Source organism: Triticum dicoccoides, chromosome 1A (assembly GCF_002162155.2).
Source record: "Triticum dicoccoides isolate Atlit2015 ecotype Zavitan chromosome 1A, WEW_v2.0, whole genome shotgun sequence".
Taxonomy (NCBI): Eukaryota; Viridiplantae; Streptophyta; class Magnoliopsida; order Poales; family Poaceae; genus Triticum; species Triticum dicoccoides.
The window spans coordinates 465,020,967-465,039,252 of NC_041380.1; positions in this window are offsets into that span (position 1 = coordinate 465,020,967).

The following is an 18,286-nucleotide window of genomic DNA, read 5'->3' on the forward strand; positions in this document are numbered from 1 at the left end:
ATTCAATTTGGATTTGTTCTTGGCAATTGAGCCGGGGACAGCCGTTTTACCACCAATTGATTGGTGGTGTTATCTAAGTCTTTCGAAAATATTTAATAGAGAAATGGATGTATCTAGACGTATTTTAGTTATAGATACATTCATTCTTATACATTTCTGCGACAATTACTTCTAGACGGAGCGAGCGCTAATCTTCTATGGTGCACTACTCTTATCCATTGATGATGAAAATTAAATTTATGTCTAAAATGAAAGATAATGTGTATCTTACAGGGAGGTGTAGCATTAATTTATACCATATTTGAGTTCCGTTACACAACACAGTTCCTAACAAAATTACCATTGCGGGCTTATTTTGTTTGTAGGATCTAAAAATACCATGACAATAAAAGATAGAATTTTTTTATTTTAAAGAAATGGGTTGCAAGACATAAGGCCAACTTCACCGCGCGTCCCCAAACAGACGTCCGTTTTACCCGGATTCTATCCGTTTGGGTAAAGCGATGGGGTCGTGTCCGGGCCTGTTCTCGGATGTGGTGACCGTGCGATCAGCGCGCGGCCGCATCCTTTGGCCCCATCTTGTCCGTCTTCATTTTAAAAACAACAGCGTTCGAAATACCAAGCCCTAGTTCAGGCCAGCGGCCCTAGTTCACACCGGCAACAGAGCCAGCGGCCAGCAACACAACCAGCCTCCAAAACGAATAGTTTTGTTCGCCGACAACACAGCCAGCCTCCAAAAACGAATGTGTTTCTCGCCGGCACACAGCCAGCGGCCCAGCGAGCGGCACCCATGCCAGCCTCCAAAAAAGAACGGCCACGGCCGATCGAACGACCTAGTTCAGGCCGTCGGCGTCGAACATCTCCTTCTGCCCGCCTCGAACCAGCTCCTCGTCTTCTCGCTCATCTTGGTCAAATCCACGCTCATGATCGCAAGGGCCACCTCCTTTACTTTGGTTGCGGCATTGGTGGCCTCGATGTCGAGTTGCCTCTGCTTGGCTGTGACATTGGCGGCCTCGATGTCGAGCTGACTTTGCCGGGACGCCTCCTCCAAGTCGATCTTCCTTTTCTTGGCCGCCTCCTCCATCTCAAGCTTCTTCCTTTGAAGCTCTAGGTATTGCTTCATTTGCTCGTCCTTGCTTTGCCGCTTCTTCTTGTCCCTCACATCCTTTTGAGACACATGCCATGCAAAGTCTCATGCAAGGTCATGGATGAGGCATCACGTATGTCGTCCACCTTGGAGTTGGTCTTGCCCCTTGGCCTCTTCAACGCCTCGCCATCTCCACCTTCGGCCAACTTGGTCGTCTTCTTGCCTTTCTTCCTTTGAAGTTCACGGTATTGATCCTTGAACTTGGGGCAATTGTTGATGATCGTCCAACAATGCGTAAGAGTGAATGGCTTGTCATTGCGCCGGGCCTTAAATGCTTCCAAAGATTAAAATGCCTACACCACATGATCAACAACAATTGAACATGCAAACATATACAAGGCCGAAGTCTCATGGCCGTAGCAACGAAAGAACTAGGATGAGGAGAGCATATCATGTCCCCAACGCCGAGACCACTCACGGGTCGTTCTTCAACGCTCTCAAGTGCGGCGCAATACTTGTTGCATTCTTGTTGGATGAACAACCACCTCTTTTCAATTGAGGTGATGCCACGGTTGCTCGTAATTTGATAGGGCTCAAACATCTTCCTTCATGGAATGTTTTGTGGACTCTCTTCCAAAAAACAAGGCCCTTTTGTTGCGCGCCGGTCCTCGGATCTTGGCTAATCTCCATCCAACATTGGCAAATCAACTTGTCCTCCTCTTGTGTATATGAACCCGTGTGAATGCTCTTCCTCCTCTTTTGTGCTTCCGCTCTTTGGGTGGGCTCGTTGATGAACAATGGCTCGCCACTAATATCAATGTCATTGCCTTCTTATTCATCATCATCACCTTCGCAATAGATGTCATCGTCTTCATGCCATGAGTCACCATGGTCGTAGTTAGCACGTCCGTTGGCCTCTTCATCGGCAACGTACTGGGCGCGGCCATCGTGACTTTGGGTCTCCTCAGGATCATAGGCACGGCCATGCCCACCCTCGTAGATCACATCCTCCATGAACTGGTTGTAGAAGGGGTCGTCGACCGACGGCGTTGGTGTCGGCATTCCGTCGAACAAGACGTGGGAGGGGGCGGCAGGATTCAATTTGGATTGGTTCTCGACCGTGTCAATTAAGCCGGGGACAGACGTTTTACTCCAATTGATTGATTGGTGGTGTTATCCAAGTCTTACTACTACTATAATGGTTCAGAATATTTAGTATTACCCCCTTCGAGAATATTTAACGAAGAAATGGATGTATCTAGACATATTTTAGTTGTTGATATATTCATTCTTATACATTTTTGTGACAAGTAATTCTGGACGGAGCGAGTACTACTCTTCTACGGTGCATTACTCTTATCCATTGATGATGAAAATTAAATTCATACCTAAAACGAAAGATAATGTGTATCTTACAGGGAGGTGTAGCATTAATTTATGTCATATTTGAGTTCGGTTACACAACACAATTCCTAACAAAATTACCACTGCAGGCTTATTTTGTTTGTAGGATCTAAAAAAACCACAATAATAAAAGATAGAATTTTGATTTTAAAGAAATTGGTTGCAAGACATAAAGAATGCTCCAGCCACCCCGATTTGCTTAGAATCTTATGCATTGTTTGTCAAACAAAAGAAATGTCTAGTCCAATTTGTTCAGGACAAGAGATTTTTTCCGCGAGGGAAGAGGTTTTGTTGTTGTTAAAACGAAGGAAATCCACCTCAATACAATAGTTGTAATTAGGACAGAATTACTCTCGCGCGGCGGCTTGCAGTGGCGTAGTTAGGGGGTGGCCTGGATGGTCCATGGACCACCCTGAATTTTCCCCATAGCTTGTATATAGTGTAGTAAAAAAAACATTTCTTCGAAAATAAATAAACTTATGTAAGTATTTCTATTGATGGACCATCCTGGCTTATCGGGCTAGCTACGCCACTAGCGGCTTGTACTTAATTCTACTCTCTAGATTAATTGTCATCATGTAGTTGGATTTTTCTAAAAAAATTGCAACGGCCACTCAAACTCCTTATCCTCTAGTGCCATCAAAGTTTTGTCCTTTACAGTAACAGCTTGCGCGATCCTCATTATCTGTGGAGTAGGTTTTTACCATTTTATGGTCTGATATGGTTGTAGTAGCTCCGTTTCAGTTTATAAGTCCTACGCGTATACCTAGGTTATCAATTTTATCATCTTAATATAAACTATATAACATAAAAATTATACAGTTTGATAATAGAGCATCTGAAGTTTATATTGGTATATTTTTTGTAATATATGACTTGTATTAAGTTGGTCAAATTAACGATCTAGGGGCACGCGCACGTCCTATAAACTGAGAGAGAGGTAGTAGTAGAACAAAGCAAACATTCATTACATTGCATGCAAAATAATTCGTAGGAAAAATTCCCACCGCAGCTGTACAAATCAAACAAAACAAAACTTGTATTCATTCGCCAAAAAACAATTGAATGAAAAGGTCCTAATTTTAGACATATTAAAATGAAAATAATAGTGAACCGAGCGTAGCTCGGATGGTTTGGTTTTTTGGGATGGACCCACCAGGTTCAAGTCCTAGACTTAATATTGATGGTCACATTTTTCTGTATTTACTTCAAGCCTTTTGAAGATGTGCGTTTAGTGAGGTGTATGAGTGTCTGCATCCGTACTGTGTTCAAAAAATAATAATTTTAAAAAATGATGAATAATATCTTGTACGGAGTAGACCACGACTAACAAGAACAGTCGACGTGTCAACTGCAAGTGCGAACTGGGAGTAATATAGAACTAAAAATATCAGTTCCTTGTATACGAAGTTGTCTGTTTCTAGCAATTGCTACTCCATGGAATATTTCACTGCCGTAGGGTGGCCCGCCCACGGAATATCTGAGCAACTTTATCCCGGTAGCACTTTCCCACTTAACCCTACAGCCCCCCTCCTTTTCACAAAACATTGGCCTTGGTGAAAAAGAGGCAGGCATCTCTCGGGGGAAAGAAAGAGGACCAGCAACCAAATCAGCTCCTAATCATTGCCTGCTGGGGAGAAAGAGAGCAGGATGTGGATTTGAAGGTTAAATCCCATGATCCCTGGGAGCCAAAAACGCCATGGAAAGAGGGAATGCGGATCAGATCAGATCAGCGGCATGCGCTGTGTGCTGCCCAGTTCATGCTCCACTCCATCTTGCCCCTATAGTCGCCGCTTCCCCACCAATCCATCACTCAAAGCTGAGCACGCGCCAGGACCCCAAGTACACGCATGATCATGGTATGTGGCCCAGTAATCCTCAAACCGCGACAGCCCTATTTGTGCATCCGGCTGAAGAAACTAATTCCCAAGTGTCAAATATATTCCAAAAAGATGCATCTTAATCCTCCTGTCGTTTTTTTTTCAGAAAACTTTACACGGTGTGGAAAAAAAGAGCTTAGTACCAAAACTGCATTTTTTTCCTTTCAAATATGTAACAATACAATCAGGTTAGTGGACCTATTCTTGAAACTTTTCTGGATATTCGTCCTTGAAAATGTACAAATACTTCTTTTCGGATAGAAATGTACAAATATTTGCGAGAACAAGAACATGCACCTCCTTTGTTCTTGAGACTTTGGGAAAGTGCCACAAATCCGAAATACAAAGGTTTCTTTAGGCTCTCATTACATGACAGAATGAATACAAGGAATTTGCTCCATCGAAAATCTTTTCATCTGTCCTGCCCTCTCTTCAATGACAATATTGAAGAAACCTCTATGCATCTCTTTTGAGATTGCTCTTTTGCTCTGCACTGTTGGGACACTGTTCTACCCCATAAGAAAAGAGGCATTTGTATCATTGTTGAATATGAGAACTAGGTTGTAGCCTAGTGGCAAAGGTCACAATGGAGCACCTAGCGGCTAGAGTTCAAATCCCATCGGTGAGTGAATTTTTGGTTCCTCACCCGAGGTGGGTTTTTTCTATAAAAATATGTCTTGTGTGTTAGTGCCTATGGATCTCTTTTTTTATCTTTGTTGAAATTATGCATGCTTGCCATGAGCTGCCGAAGAAGGTCGACATGGATATTTGTTGGGGAACGTAAAAATTCAAAAAAAATCCTACGAACACGCAAGATCTAACTAGGAGATGCATAGCAACGAAAGGGCAGAGTGTGTCCACGTACCCTCGTAGACTGAAAGTGGAAGCGTTTAGTAACGCAGTTGATGTAGTCGAACGTCTTCGCGATCCAGCCGATCCAAGTACCGAACGTACAACACCTCCGTATTCAGCACACGTTCAGCACGATGACGTCCCTCGAGCTCTTGATCCAGTAGAGGGTTGAGGAAGAGTTTCGTCAGCATGATGGTGTTGATGATGTGATCCGTGCAGGGCTTCGTCTAAGCACTACGACAATATGACCGAGGTGGTAAACTGTGGAGGGGGGCACCACACACGTCTAAGACAATTGATGTTGTGCCTTTCGGGTGCCCTCTGCCCACGTATATAAAGGAGGGGGAGGGGGAGGCCGACCAAGGGGGAGGCACGCCAAGGGGGGAGTCCTACTAGGACTCCAAACCTAGTAGGATTCGGCCCCCCCTTTTCTTTCCAACGGAGAGGGGGAAAGGGGAAAGGAGGGAGAGGGAGAAGGAAAGAGGGGTCCACGCCCCCTCCCCTTGTCCAATTCGGATTGGGGCAAGGGGGGCGCGCCCCACCTCCTATGGCCTGCCTCCTCTCCTCCACTATGGCCCAATAGTTTTCCCGGGGGGTTCCGTTAACCTCCCGGTACTCCGAAAAATCCCCAATCTTCTTCGGAACCATTCCGGTGTCCGTATACAACCTTTCAATATATCAATATTTACCTCTCAACCATTTCGAGACTCCTCGTCATGTCCGTGATCTCATCGGGGACTCCAAACAAACTTTGGTCATCAAAAACACATAACTCATAATACAAATCGTCATCGAACATTAAGCGTGCGGACCCTACGGGTTCGAGAACTATGTACACATGACTGAGACACATCACCGGTCAATAACCAATAGCGGAACCTGGATGCTCATATTGGCTCCTACATATTCTACGAAGATCTTTATCGGTCAAACCGCATAACAACATACGTCATTCCCTTTGTCATCAGTATGTTACTTACCCGAGATTCGATCGTCGGTATCATCATACCTAGTTCAATCTCATTACTGGCAAGTGAAAGTGCGTTATATCGACTAGAGGGGGGTGAATAGGCAATTTTTATGAAATCTTCACTGAGGAATTTCAGGGTGAAGAAATTCCTGAGTGAAGAACTACTTGCAGCGGAATAAGTACTCAGAAGTAAACATAACAGAACATGAGCATGGTCTTCATGATGAAATGAAAAACAAGCACAGAGTACAGAAAGCGTAAACACAGGATAACACAAGATGAAGACAAACAAACTGAAGAAATTGAACTGAGGAAATTGAGTAAGTCTTCAAACAGATATGAACAAGCTCACAACACAGAAATGAGGAAATGAAAGGGTTGAGGAAATGGAACCAGGTAGCTTGGTGAAGACAATGATTTGGTAGACCAGTTCCAACTGCTGTGACAGTTGTACGTCTGGTTAGGGCGGCTAGGTATTTAAACCTGAGGACACACAGTCCCGGACACCCAGTTCTGAACACGCAGTCCAGAACACTCAGTCCTCACCGTATTCCCCTTGAGCTAAGGTCACACAGACCTCGCCCAATCACTCGTGGTAAGTCTTCAGGTGACTTCCAAACCTTCACAGACTCGGTCACTCGGCGATCCACAATTTCCTCTTGGATGCTCTAGACCATGACGCCTAACCTTCTGGAAGATGCACAGTCTTCAAAGGTAACAAGTGTCGGATCCACGCACGATCAATCTCTTCAGTGATGCTCAATCACTTGGGGTTTGTAGGTGTTTGGGTTTGGGTTTTCCTCACTTGATGATTTTCACTCAAAGTCCTCGGAGGATGGGATGCTCTCAAATGACAAGTGTTAGTTTCTATCGGAGCAGCCAACCAGCTAGTGGTTGTAGGGGGCGGCTATTTATAGCCTAGGGAGTAGCCTGATACGTCTCCAACGTATCTATAATTTTTGATTGCTCCATGCTATAATATCTACTGTTTTGGACGTTATTGGGCTTTATTATCCACTTTTATATTATTTTTGGGACTAACCTATTAACCGGAGGCCCAGCCCAGAATTTTTGGGTTCAATCTTGCGGTGTCCTTTCTCGGTGACAGTAAGGGCAGCAAGGCACGTATTGTATTGTTGCCATCGAGGATAACAAGATGGGGTTTTCTTCATATTGCATGAGTCTATCCCTCTACATCATGTCATCATGCTTAAGGTGTTACTCTGTTTTTAACTTAATACTCTAGATGCATGCTGGATAGCGGTCGATGAGTGGAGTAATAGTAGTAGATGCAGGCAGGAGTCGGTCTACTTGTCTCGGACGTGATGCCTATATACATGATCATACGTAGATATTCTCATAACTATGCTCAATTCTATCAATTGCTCAACAGTAATTTGTTCACCCACCGTAGAATACTTATGCTCTCGAGAGAATCCACTAGTAAAACCTATGGCCCCAGGGTCTATCTTTATCATATTGATCTCCTACTACTTAGTTATTTCCTTTGCTATTTACTTTGCCTTTATTTTACTTTGCATCTTTATCATAAAAATACCAAAAATATTATCTTATCATATCTATCAGATCTCACTCTCGTAAGTGGCCTTATAGGGACTGACAACCCCTATTTGCGTTGGTTGCGAGGATTTATTTGTTTTGTGCAGGTGCGAGGGACTCGCGCGTAGCCTCCTACTGGATTGATACCTTGGTTCTCAAAAACCGAGGGAAATACTTATGCTACTTTGCTGCATCATCTCTTCCTCTTCGGGGAAAACCAACGCAGTGCTCAAGAGGTAGCAAGAAGGATTTCTGGCGCCGTTGCCGGGGAGGTCTACGCAAAAGTCAACATACCAAGTACCCATCACATACCCTTATCTCCCGCATTACATTATTTGCCATTTGCCTCTCATTTTCCTCTCCCCCACTTTACCCTTGCTGTTTTATTCGCCCTCTCTCTCTATCCTCCCTCTCTATTTGCCTCTTTTTGTCCGCTTGCTTTTTGTTTGCTTGCGTGTTAGTTTGCTTGCTTGTCACGATAGCTCAAGATAATACTAAATTGTGTGACTTCACCAATACCAATAACAATGATTTTATTAGCACTCCGATTGCTCCTTTTACCGATGCTGAATCTTGTGAAATTAATATTGCCTTGCTGAATCTTGTCATGAAAGATCCGTTTTCCGGCCTTCCTAGTGAAGATGCCGCTACCCATCTAAATAGCTTCGTTGATTTGTGTGACATGCAAAAGAAGAAAGATGTGGATAATGATATTGTTAAATTGAAGCTATTTCCTTTTTCGCTTAGAGATCGTGCTAAAGCTTGGTTTTCGTCTTTGCCTAAAAATAGTATTGATTCATGGAACAAGTGCAAAGATGCTTTTATCTCTAAGTATTTTCCTCCCGCTAAGATCATCTCTCTTAGAAAACATATTATGAATTTTAAACAACTTGATCATGAACATGTTGCACAAGCTTGGGAGAGAATGAAATTAATGATACCTAATTGCCCTACTCATGGTTTAAATTTGTGGATGATTGTTCAAAAAATTTATGCCGGATTGAATTTTGCTTCTAGAAATCTTTTAGATTCGGCCGCGGGAGGCACTTTTATGGAAATCACTTTAGGAGAAGCTACTAAACTCCTAGATAATATTATGGTTAATTATTCTCAATGGCACACTGAAAGATCTACTAATAAAAAGGTTCATGCGATAGAAGAAATTAATGTTTTGAGTGGAAATATGGATGAACTTATGAAATTATTTGCTAATAAGAGTGTTTCTTCTGATCCTAATGATATGCCCTTGTCTACTTTGATTGAGAATAATAATGAATCTATGGATGTGAATTTTGTTGGTAGGAACAATTTTGGTAACAACGCGTATAGAGGAAATTTTAATCCTAGGCCTTATCCTAGTAATCCCTCTAATAACTATGGTAATTCCTACAACAATTCTTATGGAAATTATAATAAGATTCCCTCTAATTTTGAATCTAAAATTAAAGAATTTATTACTTCGCAAAAGAATTTTAATGCTATGATTGAAGAAAAATTGCTTAAGATTGATGATTTGGCTAGGAATGTTGATAGAATTGCTCTTGATGTTAATTCTTTGAAACTTAGATCTATTCCACCTAAGCATGATATCAATGAGTCTCTCAAAGCCATGAGAATTTCCATTGATGAGTGCAAAGAAAGAACCGCTAGCATGCATGCTAAGAAAGATGCCTTTATAAGAGCGTGCTCTTCTAGTTCCTATGAAAATAAAGATGAAGATCTAAAAGTTATTGATGTGTCCTCTATTAAATCTTTGTTTTTCAATATGAATCTTGATAATTATGGGACTGAATATGATCCACCCTTACCTAGAAGGCATTCCAAGAATTCGGAATTTGTTGATCTTGATGCTAAATTTGATAAAAGTGGGATTGAAGAAATTAAAACCCTAGATGTTGCTAAACCCACTATTATGGATTTCAAGGAATTTAACTATGAAAATTGCTCTTTGATTGATTGTATTTCCTTGTTGTAATCTGTGCTAAATTGTCCTCATGCTTATAGTCAAAATAAAGCGTTTACTGAACATATTGTTGATGCCTTGATGCAATCTTATGAAGAAAAACTTGAATTGGAAGTTTCTATCCCTAGAAAACTTTATGATGAGTGGGAACCAACTATTAAAATTAAAATTAAATATCATGAATGCTATGCTTTATGTGATTTGGGTGCTAGTGTTTCCACGATTCCAAAGACTTTGTGTGATTTGTTAGGTTTCCATGATTTTGATGATTGCTCTCTAAACTTGCACCTTGCGGATTCCACTATTAAGAAACCTATGGGAAGAATTAATGATATTCTTATTGTTGCAAATAGGAATTACGTGACCGTAGATTTTATTGTTCTTGACATAGATTGCAATCCTTCATGTCCTATTATTCTCGGTAGACATTTCCTTAGAACGATTGGTGCCATTATTGATATGAAGGAAGGAAATATTAGATTCCAATTTCCATTAAGGAAAGCCATGGAACACTTTCCTAGAAAGAAAATTAAATTACCTTATGAATCTATTATGAGAGCCACTTATGGATTGCCTACCAAAGATGGCAATACCTAGATCTATTCTTGCTTGTTATGCCTAGCTAGGGGCGTTAAACGACAGCGCTTGTTGGGAGGCAACCCAATTTTATTTTTATTCCTTGCTTTGTGTTCCTGTTTAGTAATAAATAATTTATCTAGACTCTGTTTTGGTTGTGTTTTTTGTGTTTAATTAGTGTTTGTGCCAAGTAGAACCGTTGGGAAGACTTGAGGAAAGTCTTGTTGAACTTGCTGTAAAAAACAGAAACTTTAGCGCTCACGATAACTGCTGTAATTTTTATTTTGAAAGTGATATTTAGTTAATTATTTTTTTCAGATGATTAATATATAAATTCCTCACGTCCAGAAATTTATTTTAGAATTTTTGGGGTTCCAGATCTTGCGCTAGCTACAGATTACTACAGACTGTTCTGTTTTTGACAGATTCTGTTTTTCGTGTGTTGTTTGCTTATTTTGATGAATCTATGGCTAGTAAAATAGTTTATAAACCATAGAGAAGTTGAAATACAGTAGGTATAATACCAATATAAATAAATAATGAGTTCATTACAGTGCCTTGAAGTGGTCTTTTATTTTCTTTCGCTAACGGAGCTCACGAGATTTTCTACTTTTAAGTTTTGTGTTGTGAAGTTTTCAAGTTTTGGATAAAGATTTGATGGATTATGGAACAAGGAGTGACAAGAGCCTAAGCTTGGGGATGCACATGGAACCCCCAAGATAATCTAAGGACACCTAAAAGCCAAAGCTTGGGGATGCCCCGGAAGGCATCCCCTCTTTCGTCTACTTCTATCGGTAACTTTACTTGGAGCTATATTTTTATTCGCCACATGATATGTGTTTTACTTGGAGTGTCTTGTATTATTTGAGTCTTTTCTTGTTAGTTTACCCCAATAATCCTTGTTGTACACACCTTTTGAGAGAGCCATACATGATTTGGAATTTGTTAGAATACTCTATGTGCTTTGCTTATATCTTTTGAGTTATATAATTTTGCTCTAGTACTTCACTTATATCTTTTAGAGCACGGTGGTGGATTTGTTTTATAGAAACTATTGATCTATCATGCTTCACTTAGATTATTTTGAGAGTCTTAAATAGCATGGTAATTTGCTTAAAGTCTTAATATGCTTGGTATACAAGATTAATAATAAAACTTTCTTATGAGTGTGTTGAATACTATGATAAGTTTGATACTTGATAATTGTTTTGAGATATAAAGATGGTGATATTAAAGTTGTGCTAGTTGAGTAGTTGTGAATTTGAGAAATACTTGTGTTGAAGTTTGTGATTCCCGTAGCATGCACGTATGGTGAACCGTTATGTGATGAAGTCGGAGCGTGATTTATTTTTTGATTGCCTTCCTTATGAGTGGCGGTCGGGGACGAGCGATGGTCTTTTCCTACCAATCTATCCCCCTATGAGCATCCGCATAATACTTTGCTTTGATAACTTGTAGATTTTTGCAATAAGTATATGAGTTCTTTATGACTAATGTTGAGTCCATGGATTATACGCACTCTCACCCTTCCACCTTTGCTAGCCTCTCTAATACCGCGCACCTTTCGCCGGTATCATACACCCACCATATACCTTCCTCAAAATAGCCACCATACCTACCTATTATGGCATTTCCATAGCCATTCTGAAATATATTGCCATGCAACTTTCCACCATTCCGTTATTATGACACACTCCATCATTTTCATATTGCTTAGCATGATCATGTAGTCGACATCGTATTTGTGGCAAAGCCACCATTCATAATTCTTTCATACGTGTCACTCATGAATCATTGCATATCCCGGTACACCGCCGGAGGCATTCATATAGAGTCATATTTTGTTCTAAGTATTGAGTTGTAATTGTTGAGTTGTAAGAAAAATAAAAGTGTGATGATCAGCATTATTAGAGCATTGTCCCAGTGAGGAAAGGATGATGGAGACTATGATTCCCCCACAAGTCGAGATGAGACTCCGGACGAAAAATAAATAAAAGAGGCCAAAGAAGCCCAAATAAAAAAAAAGAGAAAGAAAAGAGGCCATAAAAAAGAGAAAAGGCCCAAATAAAAAAATGAGAGAAAAAGAGAGAAGGGACAATGTTACTATCCTTTTACCACACTTGTGCTTCAAAGTAGCACTATAATCTTCATAGTAGAGAGTCTCTCATGTTATCACTTTCATATACTAGTGGGAATCTTTCATTATAGAACTTGGCTTGTATATTCCAATGATGGGCTTTCTCAAATTGCCCTAGGTCCTCATGAGCAAGCAAGTTGGATGCACACCCACTTAGTTTCTTTTTGAGCTTTCATATACTTATAGCTCTAGTGCATCCGTTGCATGGCAATCCCTACTCACTCACATTGATATATATTGATGGGCATCTGCATAGCCCGTTGATACGCCTAGTTGATGTGAGACTATCTTCTCCCTTTTTGTCTTCCCACAGCCACCACTCTATTCCACCTATAGTGCTATATCCATGGCTCACGCTCATGTATTGCGTGAAGGTTGAAAAAGTTTTGAGAATGTCAAAAGTATGAAACAATTGCTTGGCTTGTCATCGGGGTTGTGCATGATTTAAATATTTTGTGTGGTGAAGATAGAGCATAGCCAGACTATATGATTTTGTAGGGATAACTTTCTTTAGCCATATTATTTTGAGAAGACATAATTGCTTTGTTAGTATGCTTGAAGTATTTTTATTTTTATGTCAATATGAACTTTTGTCTTGAATCTTTCGGATCTGAATATTCATACCACAATTAAGAAGAATTACATTAAAATTATGCCAAGTAGCACTCCACATCAAAAATTCTGTTTTTATCATTTACCTACTCGGGGATGAGCAGGAATTAAGCTTGGGGATGCTTGATACGTCTCCAACGTATCTATAATTTTTGATTGCTCCATGCTATATTATCTACTCTTTTCGATATTATTGGGCTTTATTATCCACTTTTATATTATTTTTGGGACTAACCTATTAACCGGAGGCCCATCCCAGAATTGCTATTTTTTTCCTGTTTTAGGGTTTCGAAGAAAAGAAATATCAAACGGAGTCAAACGGAATGAAACCTTTGGGAACGTGATTTTCTCAACGAATAAGACCAGAGAGACTTGTACCCTACGTCAAGAAAAGAAACAGGAGGCCATGAGGTAGGGGGCGCGCCCACCCCCACCAGGCGCGCCCTCCACCCTCGTGGGCCCCCTGTTGCTCCACCGACGTACTCCTTCCTCCTATATATATCCACATACCCCCAAACGATCAGATACGGAGCCAAAAACCTAATTCCACCTCCACAACTTTCTATATCCATGAGATCCCATCTTGGGGCCTATTCCAGAGCTCCGCCGGAGGGGGCATCGATCACGGAGGGCTTCTACATCAACACCATAGCCTCTCTGATGAAGTGTGAGTAGTTTACCTCAGACCTACGGGTCCATAGTTAGTAGCTAGATGGCTTCTTCTCTCTTTTTGGATCTTAATACAATGTTCTCCCCCTCTCTTGTGGAGAACTATTTGATGTAATCTTCTTTTTGCGGTGTGTGTTGAGACTGATGAATTGTGGGTTTATGATCAAGTCTATCTATGAATAATATTTGAATCTTATCTGAATTCTTTTATGTATGATTGGTTATCTTTGCAAGTCTCTTCAAATTATCAGTTTGGTTTGGCCTACTAGATTGATCTTTCTTGCAATGGGAGAAGTGCTTAGCTTTGGGTTCAATCTTGCGGTGTCCTTTCCTGGTGACAGTAAGGGCAGCAAGGCACGTATTGTATTGTTGCCATCGAGGATAACACGATGGGGTTTTCTTCATATTGCATGAGTCTATCCCTATACATCATGTCATCTTGCTTAAGGCGTTACTCTGTTTTTAACTTAATACTCTAGATGCATGCTGGATAGAGGTCGATGAGTGGAGTAATAGTAGTAGATGCAGGCAGGAGTCGGTCTATTTGTCTCGGACGCGATGCCTATATACATGATCATACCTAGATATTCTCATAACTATGCTCAATTCTGTCAATTTCTCAACAGTAATTTGTTCACCCACCATAGAATACTTATGCTCTCGAGAGAAGCCACTAGTGAAACCTATGGCCCCCGGGTCTATCTTTATCATATTGATCTCCTACTACTTAGTTATTTCCTTTGCTATTTATTTTGCCTTTATTTTACTTTGCATCTTTATCATAAAAATACCAAAAATATTATCTTATCATATCTATCAGATCTCATTCTCGTAAGTGGCCTTATAGGGACTGACAACCCCTATTTGTGTTGGTTGCGAGGATTTATTTGTTTTGTGCAGGTGCGAGGGACTCGCGCGTAGCCTCCTAATGGATTGATACCTTGGTTCTCAAAAACTGAGGGAAATACTTACGCTACTTTGCTGCATCATCCCTTCCTCTTTGGGGAAAACCAACGCAGTGCTCAAGAGGTAGTACCGCCCGACATGATAAGAAATAAATGCCCTTCAATGATATGACCATTAGGTGGGTAGATATTTTGGGATAGCTGGCGCATAGCAGAACAACGGTCGGATATTTGAGTATCAAATTCGTCAAGGCTATCATGTTCCTCATTGTGTAGGCAATCCGCACTGACGAATTCCTAACTCCTCAGTCAGAACAAATTCCTCAGAGACCAGAAGAACTTCGTCTCTGTCACTGAAGAAATTGACTGAATGTAACATCCCAAAATTCTAAATTTTGGAATGTTATAAACAAATAGATAGATTTGATTGATTGCTTGGTTGATTGACTGAAAGTGAGTGAATTCAAAACCTTTTGAAAGCTAAATGAGAGGGAATAAAAGGACTTTCCCAAACTTTCATATTTGCTTTCTGATCTCCATGAATTCAAATGCTTTTCAAACACAAAACCCTAGAGAGAAGATGACATGACTTCTTCCATTTAAAAATGAAAAGGGTGTTTGAAAAATAATTGAATTTCATTTGGAAATATTCCACTTCTGAAACTTTATGCGACTCAATGATTTTCACGAGAGAAGATAAAATGACTTCTTCAAATTATATGAAATATGAGTTGGGAGTTTCAAAGAATTAAATTCAAAGCCCCTTTGAATTTATTTTTAATTTGGAATAGATCATCATGCATATTTTATTTTCTTGCATTTTGGTCGATCCTAGAAATTTCACGCAACTCAAGGACCCTTGGAGAGAGTTGGAGATTTCGTTATTTTCATATTTGAGAGTTTTCTCGAATTGAAAAGAGGGTCATTTGATTTATTTATTTTGTCTTCAATAATTTTTCCGTTATCAAAAAAATATAAGAGAGGGAATAATATGACTTTCCCAAATTTAGGAAAATGAAGATTTAATAAATAGATCAAATTTTGTTTGCCGGAGTTTTATTTGCATTTTATTCGGATAGGGAAAATTGTGCGTTTTCAAAATTTGCTTTTTAGGTCCGGAGAAAAGTTCATTTTGTTCGGCTCATTTTTAGGAGTCGGGGAAAATTTACTTTATTAATTTTGGAGTTCGTTTAGATTTTCTTTTATTTATTTTTCTGCGCGCGAGACCGTTTAAAAAAAAAAAATCCGCAGCGCCTTGGGCCAAAGGCCCAAGCCACTAGCCGCCGGCCGGCCAAGAGGCCATAGCGCGCGTGCACCAGGGAGCCGCCGCTTCTTGCTTTCCTAGTCTTAGTAGGACTCTTGTCCTATGTTCGTTTATTCCGTATCTATTTCTAGATCTTTTCCTTTTGTTTCCTAATCCTAGTCTATTTCTTGTCCCCTACCCCAAGCAAAACCCTCCCCTCCCCAATATAAATACCCAAGCACCCCCCCTCTAAACACATCAAACCAACACCTCTCCTCTCCTCTCCGCCGCCCCACGCCGCGCCGCCACACCCACGCCGCGCCGCCGCACCACCCAAGCCGCGCCTCACCCCGCGCCTCTCACCCGCGCCGCCGCCCTTGTGCATCGCCGCCGCGCCCAACGCCGCCCAACCCCGCGCCCTAGTGCCGCCACCGCCACCATGCGTCACCGCGCCGCCGCCGCCCTGCGTCAACGCCGCCGTCGCCGCCGTTCGCCGGAGGTACCGCGCCGCGTCTCTTCTTTCCCTCGGTTCGGTTTTTCTTATAAACCGTTCCGATTCTTTTCTTCTCTACCGATTCGTTTTCTTTCCGATTTTTCGCTAAACCGTTCCGGTGTTCTAGATCGGTTTTTCGTTTCGATCTCTTTTCCCGAAAACCCTAGATTGGTTTTCGTTCTTCTTTCGGACCGTTCGTCTCAACGAACGTGATCACCGATTATTTCCCGGTTAACGACGTCTGTTCGTATAACCGTTCTTCTTTTTCTTCTCGTCGGATTTATTCCGCGATCGCGATCTCAGATCTGATCTTCGTTCTAGTTTATCTTCTCGCTCGTTTATCGGAATCAGGTGATTCAAGCGCCTGGAGTTTCATCTCGAAACCGCCGTTTCGTCTAATCAACTTGAACAAGCTTTTGCTACAGTAAAATTTTGACCTAGATTCAACTTGCTAGAACCGAGTTGTTTTCTTCCGCCGTTTGTTTTTCGTCGTTTGTTCGGCTCGTTCTTTCTTTGCAACCGGAGTTCTTAAGTTGAACTTTCTGGTTCGTTCTCTCATTCGAGTTTTACTTGTGCATTAGTTGAGTACTTATTGTGTGGTTACTATTGTTTGCTTACGATAGATTGACCGGAGTATGACGATTAGATCTATCAAGAGTTTTGAGTGCGAATCATCTTCATCAACATTGCAGGCAAGTAACACTTGATCATATCTTTTCTACAACCCATGTTTTATTGCATTAGATCAATCCTCTCACATTGCATGATTAGGATCCAATTAAATTGTGGGATGGGAAGTAGAATTGAGGTAGTACCTATTACCTGTTACTTATAAAACCTTGGGAGTTACTTCTACGTTTGCTTATTATGCTATGCTATGCTAGTAGACGTGGATTGGGTGAGTGATATCCATGACAGATGTGAGATTGATAATTTTAATGGTTTATCTAAGGTGGCAACTTAAACACACATCTGGGTGGATTGAGGCACCTGATGTCTATCAGGACTTGCCTGTTTTATTTTGGACCGCCACCCAGGCTCAAAGGGATCATAAGATTTTTCATGCTAGAAACTTCCGTGTGCAGCCACATGCTACTATGGGCTCTAGCATAGTTGACTAAGTTGTGCGAACTCTTACGGGGTAGACTAGCAGATGTAGGGGATGTAGGTGTACCGGTTTACCCCACATGTAAGGTGCTAGCGCTTCTGAAAGACTATGTCTCGGTCATCCGCCTTCTCAAACACCCTGTAGTGCGAGAAACCAAACGGAGGCGATCGAGTCTTGTGGGAAAAGTGCACAAACCTCTGCAGAGTAACAAACTAATCATGATTAGCCGTGTCCCCGGTTATGGACATTTTGAGTATCTAGTTCTTGGATTATCCTGTTGATCTCAACACGTTACTTATTATAATTTGTTTGGGTTTAATGAGTACTTTTAATTGGGATTGAGGATGCTGTCAACCATTCTCAATGTTTAACAACCACCATGATAGTTAAATAAATTTTATTCCTTTGAAGTAGGGAAAAATTGGCTTTTCGCAAAAACTGTAATCATAGAGCTTTCCACCAGCCATATATGCATGTAGTATAGCCTATTCTTTCATTACTCTCTATGTGTTACATTGCCAGCATATTCCATGTGCTGACCCGTTTTCGGGCTGCAACTTTTCATGTTGCAGACTTTTCAGACGACGAGTAAGTGGTACGTTAGGGTTACGATTTCCTATACTCAACTTTGCCGTTGGTGTTGATGGGAACCCACAACTTGTTGCTTCCGCTATATTTTGGATTGAGGTAATAGTATTTACGTTACTTTATACATGTGATTTACCTCTGTTATAAATCCTTCGAGTACTGTGTGTGTCAGCATACTGATCCAGGGATGACACATAAGCACAGAGACTTGATCCATTCGGGTCGGGTCGCTACAAGAT